This window comes from Gymnoscopelus microlampas (assembly GCF_963454915.1).
Source record: "Gymnoscopelus microlampas genome assembly, chromosome: 1".
Taxonomy (NCBI): Eukaryota; Metazoa; Chordata; class Actinopteri; order Myctophiformes; family Myctophidae; genus Gymnoscopelus; species Gymnoscopelus microlampas.
The window spans coordinates 47,328,165-47,340,910 of NC_139962.1; the positions used below are offsets into that span (position 1 = coordinate 47,328,165).

Sequence of the window (12,746 nt, forward strand, 5' to 3'; positions counted from 1 at the left end):
TTATTTGGTTTTGTTGACTGTAACCATGCATCTGTTGAATGCCACAGGTGTTCTCTAAACAAATGCTCTTTCATAGCCACAACCTCCTGCTTCACATTCACGCACACGCACACATTCACACCTGGGAGCTGCCTACAGTATGACCGCAGTCTTGCATGTGTCTTGCTCAAGGGCACACTGACAGTAGCTCTGTGAAGAAGAGACGGCCGAGTTGGAGGGTTTCCCCAGCTGATCTAGGGATTTGAAATGGCAACCTTCTCGACCTAAAAGCCCGGTGATGGGGAAAGAGCTGTTATCTAATGAGTGTTTACCTAGCCTCGTTCCCAGCCTTACTCATCTGCGAAGAGAAAAGCCTGGTCACGACCTAAAGCAGAGAGTGTCTATAGGGGTGGAACTTCTGTCGTACCTATTACCCCCGGAAACTATCTTTTTCGACCAATCACAACACTTGTCGGCCAGGTCTTGCCCGTGTGGTGTTTACGCTGTTCTCTAGTGCAGTTGGGACGTGTGTGTGTGTGTGTGTGTGTGTGTGTGTGTGTGTGTGTGTGTGTGTGTGTGTGTGTGTGTGTGTGTGTGTGTGTGTGTGTGTGTGTGTGTGTGTGTGTGTGTGTGTGTGTGTGTGTGTGTGTGTGTGTGTGTGTACACTGGTGATCAGTTTGTGTGGGCCTGCGGCGCACTGTGTTGTCAGTTCACGCATGTTTGTGTATGTGCGCAGCAGTGTGTTGTTGTAGATGAGTCTGTTGTTTTAAAGGGTCTTTGTTAGGAGAGCCAAGCCCCCCCAGGTTCACCATTCTGAACCCTGTCTGGATCCATGCTTTGTCTCCATTTCCTGTCTGTATAAACACTGCAGCTATGCCAGACACACAACTCTACAGAATGAGAGAGTGAGGCCAAAGTTCAGCTACCTCTATCACCCCGTTTCCTATTTCTGACACACACACGCACACACACTCTTCAGGAGTCAGTATTGTCACCACGGGACCACCCTATTCTTTCTTTGTCTGCTCTCCATCTCTCCCTCTCTCTAGTCTTTTTTTTTTTTTTTAAAGCCACAGGGTCAATGAGTACGATGCTCTCATGATTTTCTAAATGTTAAACAGATTTGTGATCTGGAAACTGTTTTGTCAATTTTTAAGCCAAATGGAGCCAAGGACCTTTTCCCCTTCCTCTCTCTGTCTTTCTCTCTCCCTGTCTCTCTGCCAGTGAAAAGAATTGCAGTGGTTTGGCGTGGTTAAAGCTGCAATACGGGAATAACGAATGACATTTTATTTTAACCAATATGTATGGTAGTTAATATCAAATATAAATAGCATCTGCAGTGGCTGGAGGTGGTCTCCCTACTCTTAGCCCTGCCTAAAGCTCATAAGCCGAATATCTCCGCTGGTTAAGGGAGGATTCCCACTTGGATGAGTGGTAGATATTAGGTTGCCCACGTGGGAGACCCAGGTTCGAATCCCAGGTGTTACAGTTGCAAATTACCTCTCCTTGTTGAGAGGACATAAAACTTTTTGGATTAAGGCTTTAAGCAGGGTCACTGCATGATTAACTTAGAGAGGCTGTCCTGTAACTGAGTCACACGTTTGAGTCATGTTTCCTGTCCTTTCTTGAGCAGGTGGGGCTGCTCTCTCAGTAGAAGTTAATGTAAATCTTTTAAGTAAGGGTGCCAGCCAAATGCCAAAACATTTAAATATTAAATGTGTCTCACATGAGCTTTGCAGTATGACTCTGACTAGACCAAAGTGATATCACAATATTTATGATTATGAACCAATTAATCAAATGGCAATATTTATATCTCCATATTGTAAAATTTTCTCTAAACCTCCTTAATTGTACAATTCAGCATGTTTGGGAATTGGTTATATCCTATTATCTTCACATGGGCACAGACCCTCTTCACAATGTTGTGGGTTCAATCTAGCATCTGACCCGCATGTGCACTTGTGCACATTAATCTCTTTCTCCTTGTCTCTATCTCTCTCACTTTACTTCTCTGCATTGTGCTACACAACATATTTCCCATAAATAAAATTACCATAAAATAAGTTTGAGCCCTGAAAAGTATATTTTCCAGATATTACTAGATACTGTACATTTTGGCCGGTCAAAATATATACACTTCTGTCATACGTTCTGTAAAATATACACTTTTGTTCCATTTCTTAGCTTATTTCTGGCCCATATTTATTTTTGGTATGGGGTAAAGCCAGCGTCCTGGTGTCCAGATGAAGTAGGGATCTGCCCCCCCAAGCCCCCCCTCCCCAAACTGGTCTCTGCCAGCCCCTGGCTCGCTACCACGCGGAAAAACCACAGGAGGAAAACAGCCGAATCGGCATGTTTCTCTTCTTCTCTTCCCTCTCGTTCCAATCCTCCTCCTCCAGCCGTTGGTCTCAGGGAGCCCATTGACGTAGTAGAAATCAGCCCCAAAGCCTGTCCTTCACCCAAACCAAACCACACAGACAAATGAACAGCATGTGCCCTGGACTACTGACAACACCAATCTCTCTCTCTCCCTCTCTTTCTATGCTGCTATAGTAACACAGAGGCAAGAGTTCACCAACAAATGTCTCGTTTCTTTGGGTTTTAAATAGTAGCAGTCCTCTTCACCTTGAGTGTGTCTTTGTTTAGACAGTCTGGAGAGTTGAGAGGGAGACATAAACTAGCAAAGCAAAGAAACTAGGAACACTAACTGGGAGACAGAAAGTAGGAAAGCTCAAGAGGACTGGCAGGCAGACAGTAGGAAAGCTGCGAGGGAGACGGACAGTAGGTAAGCTGAGACTGAGAGGAAGACAGACAGTAGGGAAGCTGCGAGGGAGACAGACAGTAGGGAAGCTGAGAGGAAGACAGACAGTAGGGAAGCTGAGAGGGTGACAGACGGGAAGTTGAGAGGAAGACCGATAGTAGGGAAGCTGAGAGGAAGACCGATAGTAGGGAAGCTGAGAGGAAGACCGATAGTAGGGAAGCTGAGAGGAAGACCGATAGTAGGGAAGCTGAGAGGAAGACCGATAGTAGGGAAGCTGAGAGGAAGACCGATAGTAGGAAAGCTGAAAGGTAGACAGAAAGTAGGAAAGCTAATAGGTGGACAGTGGACACTGTAGTGTAGGGGAGATGCGGTGAAAATAGACCCTGGCCTGGAGGTATGGAGCCTCACCCTACCCATGGCTAAGCATGAGGTCTGAATGTGCAGCTCCTGAGTCACCACAACATCAGTGGGCACAATCTCTCAATTGCTTTTGTGCACTTATAAATACTGTCTTTTTGCGAGAACAGGGAGTGGCGAGTGGGTATTGTGCTGCCATAACTGGTCCGTGGTTGGAGCAGGGGTGAGGTTAGCCTCTATCTGGCTCGCTGCCATTCCCTAATCGCCAGTTACATAACCGACCGACCCCATGAATCATTGCCGTACATATTCTTTATGAGGTGTTGGTTATACTAGAACAGACAGCCTGGACATAGGCCCTGTTTAGTTCAGGAGACTAGAGACTTTGTCATGGTGGCTAACAGGCTTTTGTCTTCATTTATTAAGAAAAACGTTCTACGTCCTCTCCTTATATTGTCGCTGTCGAGTGGAAATCTTGTTTACTTTTCAGGTAATAGTCACAGGTTTGGTCACAAGCTCTTGTTAATACTTTGCATTGGTTAAATATTTATACAACCCACAGACAGACTTAACCACTCTCATCCTGGCGTCCCAATTTAGGCATGACTTTACAGATGAAACCTTTCATAAATGTTCAAGTTTTCCCCAAAATGTTTCAGAAATAGCAGTTCTACAAGCTCATAACACAACTCATAATACAGCACATTGTGAGCTATTTTTGCTGCCAAGTACAAAATAGGACATTAATTTATGAAAAAACACAAAATACAGAGATACAAAGTTTCTGCCTGACAGCGACGGTAGGTATCTTTTTTGTCTCTATTGTCGCACTGTCAAATCATCTTCACATCTTTGTAGGCTCACAGGAATGTTGTCTGACCACTGTGTCTCTGACCATTGCACTGCTTGTTGGATGATATTTCCAATAAAAAAGTGATATTGTTTATTCTATTGTTGGGCTTATTGTTAAGAGGGTGTTACGTGACATCCCTATCCAGGGGAAGGACAGAGGCAACATAAGGACTGGAGAGGGAAAATGACATATTTGAAGTGTTGTGAGCCCCAGCATTGTTTTTTGCTGCTGGTGGTGATGATGATGATGATGATGAGGTGAGGACTGTACTCCCTTTGTGCTCTGCGCTAATGAAGCCTGGTCAAACACTGGACTGGTTCAGCATGACTGGTCTGTTCTAGTCCAATGGGTAGAGCAGGACACTGCTTGGATAACGGCCCGGTGCCAGGCATTCCCACACTGTGCCCACTCATACCTAAAAAGTAAACATCCACCAAGTGTAATGTTATGGTGGTTGAGGATAAAAACATCAAAGAGTCGCCGCACACGTAGCCTCTGATGAGGACTTGAGCACAATAAAAAACAATGTTTCGGACTGCAAGGCTGCCTTCTTCAGGGTGTGTTGAGGATACTAACAAACCTTTATGGTTTGTGAAGGAATGAACAAAAATATACATCTTAATTCAACCAGGCCTAGAGTATACCAGGGGTCTTCAACGTTTTTCAGGCCAAGGACCCGTTAGCTGAGAGAGAGATGAAGCAGGACTCCCACTACATATTGGATTCATGTTAAATGTGTATTTTCACAGTACTGCGACGCCTTATTGTGAGCTTGTAGACCTGCTATTTTCGGCTAATGCTCCCCTCAGAATAGGGATATGAGGGTTCAAGTGGATAATGTAAAATTAGCAAAAATAAAGATTTGGCGGCCCCCCCTGCAGTATCTCTGAGGACCCCCTGTTGAAGACCCCTGGTCTATACTGTAATGTGGTGGTCACAGGTTCAATACCTGCTTGCTACAGCGGCCATGTATCCTTGGGCAAGACACTGACTGAATCATCATTGTATCAATCACTGTAAGCATCTCTGTGTGAGATGAAGGAGTGTGCTGGAAATGGACAGCAGCAGCGGGAAGGAAAACCATCAACTGAAATGTCACCGCTGACTGTCGGAATGTCGGAAATGGCTTTGAACCTGTACTGTTAACGGGTGTATTGTGTGTTTGGTAGCATCACGTTGAAAATGTCACTGATCCTGTGGTTTTGAACATATTAACACATTATTATTTTCTTTTTTATACATAAAAAAAATCACGAGAACATTTTGAATAGCGTTTTTTATCGACTAAAAAATATTAACTAATTCATTATTTATTAAAAAAAACTTTTTAAACGTTTTTGGCAGTTAAGTGTTGTATTTGAAAAAACAAATGTGGCAATGTGTTAACACTAACAGCAGTGATAACAATTATTAGTGCTATTAATTAACTGTAGTACCTCTAGTGGATAACTGAGATAAAATGCAGTGGAAAACTGATAAAAGATATGACTGGGGAGCGAGAGCGACATGACCATTAGTAGAGTCCAGTGAGTGAGCAGGAAAGAGTTCAGTACATTGCTCAAGGACACATTGACAGGAGAAAGACATGAGAACACTTTGCGTAAGAGGGTCAGCCAAATGACTGACATGTGTGTTAGATTAGTAGGACAGTAAACTGTTTCATGTCAGGTCATGGGCCTTAACAGCTGGGAGTCAACTCAAAGATTTATTTAAACGGACAACACAATCATACACAGGGAAATGTGGTTCAGTAACCTGTCCAGTTGTTTCCAAGTATACAGAAATACAGTGCACATAAACCTGAATTACTACCCAGTGTTTCCCCTAGCCAGAAGCTGAAGGTGTGGGGGAGGATGCATTATTTTGTGTGGGGGAGGATGCATAATTTTAGCGCACGCCAAAAATGTTTGGGTTCTCAAAATGCATATTTGTGCGGAAACACGAAGACTTATATAGTACATGTGCACAGTAATGAGCAGGAAAATATCTGTATAGTTTACATGTGAATTGTCTCCAGATTTAGGAAAATATACTTTTATTAGACCAAGTAGTATAGACAAACTGTCATACATAACAAAAAAGACAGTGGTGGAGGAAGTACTCACACTTCTTACTTAACACATTACCTGCCAATCACGGATATGTCCAGGATTTAAAAAAACAAGAAAGAATGACATAGATGTCATGATGGACGGCGCAGGCCCCCCCCCCCCCCCCCAAAAGAAAATAGTTTTGGGGGTTCAAAAGCATGGGATGAAAAAAAAAAAAAAAAAAGGAGGTCCGCGTTCCCCCCCCCCCCCCCTTAGGGGTCCCTGGAGACCCTTGGGGGTCCCTGGGGGTGACCTACAGACACGGCGAAGGAAAACTGTAAAGCCACAGCCATGCATGCAAGATGTTGCACATGAACTCTGCAGCCGCACTGAGCAGAGATGCTCATAGGCCTGCGTCCTGCGTCGCTGACGCACAATATTGTGAAAGGACGCATTCATGACACCGTCGTGGCGTCCATGGGACGCACTAGAGTTGTCACCAACAACAGAGAAAAATATAAAAATAATTTGCGATAAAATTATTAGTGCACGATAAGTATCGGCCCGATAATTATCGGTTCGATATCAGGAATTATGACGTCATCCCGATAAAACCGATAACATTAATAATAGCTCTGATAATATATAATATTTGTCAACTGTGATCTGCATGGACTCTCGGTTAGACACCGTTGTACTGGAGAAGTATAACTCTCGGTTAGACACCGTTGTACTGGAGAAGTATAACTCTCGGTTAGACACCGTTGTACTGGAGAAGTATAACTCTCGGTTAGACACCGTTGTAGTGTTGTGCTAGTGTTGTGCTAGTTACTGAAAACCAGTGACCAGTTACCAATGCCATTACTAGTTACTTCATTTAAAAGTAACTCAGTTACTTTACTAGTTACTTACACCAAAAAGTAATGCGTTACTGTGAAAAGTAACTTTGAAGTTACTTTAAAAAAAAAAGGGCTCCCATTATTGCCCTTATAGCCTTCATTTCAGTACTGTTATTGCATTGGGGAATAATACAATCTGTTGATCAACTTGACATGCATTTGCATCACTGAACTCTGCTAAGCAATGTGGTATACCAGGGGTTGCGATATAGGATTGTAACCTGCTGGTCCCAATGTCCGGAATGAATCAAATTTATCAGACATCTGATAAAAAATACCGGTCATAATTATGTTGAAGCATTCATTACAATTAAGCAGGTGCGTAAATACAGCCTTAAGGTCCTTACACACCGGCGAATATACGCAAAATTCGGACTCGTTCCGAATAATTAAAAGACGCTTTTTCGCTTCGCTTTTTCGTTTTTTCGCTCCATGTACGGAGCCATTGACTTTATAAGGTTTTTAAAAAAAACGCATTATTCGCACGAAAAAATCGCCCCGGTGTGTAACAACCTTAACACTTAGGCCTACAGCATTATATTTTGGATTGAGCTATTTGAACATGAACCATGATGAACGAGTAATATACACATTTTATATACAGTAGCAGGGTCATCTTGCACAAATACATTAATTACCTACACTACCATTTGTGCCTGGCAATCTCCTTCTCACCCATTGACTTGCATGTTAAATGATGGCGTTTCCCCTTAAAAATAATCGATCATTTCAGGAGCAAGAGCTTAAAAATCTCTCCTAAATCTAGTCAACAAGGCCTGCAGTAGGCTATGCACTGGACAAATATGCATGACATTATTTCAATACACTAAAAAACAGTGGTGGAAAGTAACTAAGTACATTTACTCAAGTACTGTACTTAAGTACAATTTTGAGGTATCGGTACTTTACTTGAGTATTTCCAATTTCCAATACTTTTACTACTACTCCACTACATCTCAGAGGCAACTATTGTACTTTTACTCCACTACATTTATTTGAAAACTTTAGTTACTAGTTACTTTTCAGATATAAATTATGATATAATGAAACATACATTAACCACTTTAACCCTATTTTATACCTAGCCGATCTACAAGCTCGATCTGCTATTTTCAAATATTTAGTACTTTTACTTTTGGTACTTTAAGTACATTTTGATGCCAATACTTTTGTACTTTTACTCAAGTAAATTTTGAATTCTGGACTTTTACTTGTAACAAGAGTATTTATTGCAGTATTGGTACTTTTACTTAAGTAAAGAATGTGAGTACTTTTTCCACCACTGCTAAAAACATGGGAAATGTTAGAGGGAGTAATAGCCATGGATACACGACGGTCGACTGTCACGATGTCCTGTTCAACAAGATTTCAAATGTATAAAAATCTTTGGAAAATAGCAGATCTACAAGCTTGTAAATCTGCTATTTTCAAATGGCAGATATGTGTAGGGCTGAAGTGGTTAATGTGTGTTTTGTTTATAATATTCTAGAGCTTAATCTACAAAGTAACTAGTAACTAAAGTTTTCAAGTAATTGTAGTGGAGTAAAAGTATAATATTTGCCTCTGAGATGGAGTAGAAGTAAAAGTGTTGAAAATTGGAAATACTTTCCAATACTTTACTACTACTACTACTACTACTACTACTACTACTACTACTACTACTACTACTACTACTACTACTAGCCTACTACTACTACTACTACTAATAATAATAATAGTAAAAAAAATACCTCAAAATTTTACTTAAAATTTTCCTAAGTACAGTACTTGAGTAAATGTAAAAAAAACAAAACAGAAAAGGCCTATTTTCATTCCAGCTAATAAAATTCACAATATCGGTTGCATATCGGTTATCGGTGACCGATATAATCCAAACCTCTCTAAAATCGGTTATCGGTATCGGTCACAAAAATCCCTATCGGTCGGACTCTAATTACCAGTGATGTTACATGAAGGCCACTGTAAGACCTTATGTCGAAGGCCATATCCTGCCATGGCTATGTACATTCAGAGGAGAAAAACAATGCATGAGGTGGCATGAAAAGGTATTAAGCATTAACATGTACATCATTGAAGCTACTTTGTGTAGACGTGAATTGAAGTAATGCTGTTGTGTGGGTGGGTCTTTAAAAGTGAAGATGGGATGTGGTTTGCTGTAGGGAGGTATTGTGCTATTGAGATTTTTAAAAAAAAATGCATGTGTGTATCTATCTATCGATCTATCTATCTATCTATCTATCTATCTAACCCACCACGACAACAGATAAGTCATCTAGGCTTTTTTCATTTTTGTTATTTCATGTCATATGAAAGCAGGGAATCATAGCTACAAATACTTTTGTAAATACAGTATTAAATCAAAATACAAAATAGCAGATCTACAAGCTCACAAGGCGGCGACGCGTTGTGAGCTTGTAGATCTGCTATTTCATGACACATGTTTTGTTTGTAACTAGTGTTGCCATGTATAGTAATTATAAGCGACCTCGTTCTCTGTGAAGTTGCTTGCAAATATTACTAGTTGCTTTTTATTTGTTTTTATTATTTTGTTGTGAGCTTGTAGATCGGCTATTTCCAAATCGTCTATTTTCAAAAAGCCGATGCATATAGGTTTATAGTGCTCATATAGCCTAATAGTCACTTACATCTTTGGGCTTGTTTTCATTGACCTGGTTGCTTATTACTCTCTCGAAAATCTGGCAACCGTGTCATAGTTTATTCCACCGAAGAAGAAAATGCGGAAGTGGTCGTCTTTACAAGGCCATGAAAAAGCATAATAACGTGGACTTGCGTCGATCAGTAAGTAATTAATAGCGGACAGTACTGTGTTTGGCTAAAAACAGTGTGTTTGGTAACCTCATACAAGCGCACTGTTATTTTCGATTCCACTTTTACCACACATTTAACCGTATTTACTCCAATTTGCAAATGTTCTTTGTGGTTATGATTCCTGTGGAAATGTGTAGATTCAGGGTTAAGATGTCATGGGAAGAATGACTTAATTTTGTGATGCGACAAACATCCGTGTTTATGTGAAACTTGTGTGTTATTGCAAAGGAATTCCACGAGTGGTCTTGCACATGCGCAGTAAAGTTGTTTACATCTGAAAGAGCATTTCATCCCAGCATATGAGAACGACTGCACGTTGAATGCGAGCTGGTAAACAATTGTGCATGGAAAATGGTCATTTTGTGTGTTATTTTATTATACATGTTGTTTGCGTAGTTTTAATAGTATTTTCCATTTGTGTGTTTTCTGTTTACAGTTAAATAACCTACTGCAACAGCGACTTACAATGCTTATCTTTAGCACCCACTTTAAGGAGAGCTAATGTGTGTAGTTTCTCTTGGGCTGGCTGAAGCTATCAGATACTGTACCAAGTATTAGTAGTTTAGTAACCGTGTGTGTGTGTGTGTGTGTGTGTGTGTGTGTGTGTGTGTGTGTGTGTTAATACATTACCAAAAGTCAGTATCGGTTTTGCGTGTTTTTATGTGTAGTTGTTGTGTTGTAGTTTGGGTGTTTTACGCCAAATCTACTACGTGTATTCGTCCCTGGACCGAAGGGAATAGCTTGAGTTAGGTTGAGCTCAGATATCGGTACAGTTATTTAACAGTCAGCCCGTTCGACGAGGAAAGTACGGAGATTGGTGTTGTTCACGTGAGGAGTGCTAGGCTAGCTCGACGTCGTGGGTCTCTTGTCGACGAGCGTCGTGGGAGAGGCGAAACGTAATCATCTCTGCCAAACCAACCCCCACGAGACGAGAGGGACTTCGGTTCCGAGTCGGACAAGCAACGTGGAGGACGTGAGGGAGAGCCAGCTGTTCATCAAAGAGCGGAGCAGAGTGGAGCGACCCATTCCGAGAGGAGGACGCGCTCGGTTGGCCGACAACAATTACCAAAGCAACATCATCATCAAAGAAATGTGTGCTTTTTGCAATGTGTGATTTTTGCATTTGACTGTGCTGTTGTCGGACGATGAGACGAATTAGTTTAGAACTGTGCATGATAGCACTGAAGGCTAACAATATTAAAAGATTCTGTTACAAATGGTCCGGAATTCCACATGTAGCCTACTAGAGTTTCACAAGTACAAAAGTATTGGCTTCATAATGTACGTAAAGTATCAAATGTAAAAGTAGTCATTATGCACAATGTCCCATTTTCAAGTGGTAACATGTAGCCTAGCCTATAAAAAATATGTTTTAAACTGCCCATGTACAAGCTGACCTCATGGCACCAAAGCTAATTGTGTGTACGGGTATTTCAAGGGCTGGCAGAGAATAACGCTTAGTTTATCGTAGTTTAAGTTGCGTTGTCAGCTCCACATCTGCTATTTGCAAACATTTTTGTACTTTGGGTACTGTAAGCCCATTTAAATACTAATAGTTTTACTGAAGCACATTATTATCTCCGAATCCTTTCTCATCATGCAGTACTTGTACATTGCAGTATTGATACTTTTACTTAAGTAAAACATTCGATCACTTCTTTCCACCATGCAATTTCATTTATATTTGAATCTCGTCAGTTTGCAATGCAATTCATAACTAAAGGTCTATAAACCTGTGTGTGATAGTGACGTTATGAAGTACTGCTAACTGGGAAAGCAGCCCGTCCAGCAGGGGCCATTCACACACTCTCTATGTTGTCTTGACAATGACGTTGGCTGTAGTACCCCGGATGCGATGTTACAAACAGCTGACCTGAATGTTGTGGTGGTCCTATGCTAAACAACACATACAGTAACGTAAAAAGGAATACATAGGTTTGATGACAGGAAATTCATTTATATACTATTGCTATAAAACAACAAAGCTAGCCTACATGTTTAAGGTGACCTTACACTTATATTATTGTGCTCCACTATGTTTTCACATTTCAATGTGTAAACATACAGATGCATTTACTATGTCCATGTGTATGATGCGACAGATTGAATAGCATGTTATTGACTTCATTGATGCAAAACATTTTGTATAAGTGATTAATGTCCCTGAATGGGTTTGAGCCTTATTGTTGTTGTAATGTGTGAACATGATGGCGCTCACAAATTGTGCATTTTGAGACTCGGGCGGAATGCAGTGATTCCGTGCCGCCACGTTAATATTGGAGCGTCGGGTTTATATCCTTAACCCAGCCAGGTTGTGTAGCCTACATAACTCTCTATGACATAACTCCATAACATAGGACAAGCTACTGTAAGTTTGTAGACCTCAGTGTCCATGAAAAGAATGTCGGGGCTCCCGAAAATTATCTCGCAGAATCGCTGCTGCGCTGAAAATAGCAGATCCACAAGCTCACAACGCGTCGCAATGGGACCTGTTGTGAGCTTGTAGATCTGCTATTTTCAAATAGCCAACGCAGCCATGCAGATCTGCAAGCTTAACCGGGTGACTGTTATAGCAGTTTGTTTAAATTACTTTATAAAATGTTATATTTTCACAGGGATTATTTATTAGTGTAGATATACATTTTGGAGTGGATATATGTGTCCAGATGCCTGTCAGACCGTCTGCTCCGCAGGTCTAAAATGGAATAAACGGGCGCAGGCAACGTCAACGACTGGTCTCGACCAGACGTGAGATCTCAGCGTAAAGTAGGATGAAGGCCACGTCAGGATATATTGATAAATGCCGAAAGGTGCGGTGATATCGCCGTACGTTCATTATTCGGGCTGCACCGCGTTGATAAATGAGGGCCACTGTGCCTTCCTTCCGCCAGACAGCTTTTTGTGTATTTACTATGAATATCGCCCCTATACTTAAGGCTGACAAATAACGTAATACACATCCATTCTCTCTACGTCCTGCGTGTCTGGAGGATGTTGGGTCTTTTGAGCAATTGAGCCAATGTGTATTCTCAGAA

The 12,746-nt window shown here is 41.3% G+C and overlaps 1 protein-coding gene across 2 annotated transcripts in view; it reads left to right on the top strand.

Moving 5' to 3' along the window:
* The window catches only part of rhpn2 (rhophilin, Rho GTPase binding protein 2), a 55,957-nt gene that overhangs the window by 3,423 nt on the left and 39,788 nt on the right, over positions 1 to 12,746 (top strand). The window lies entirely within an intron of this gene.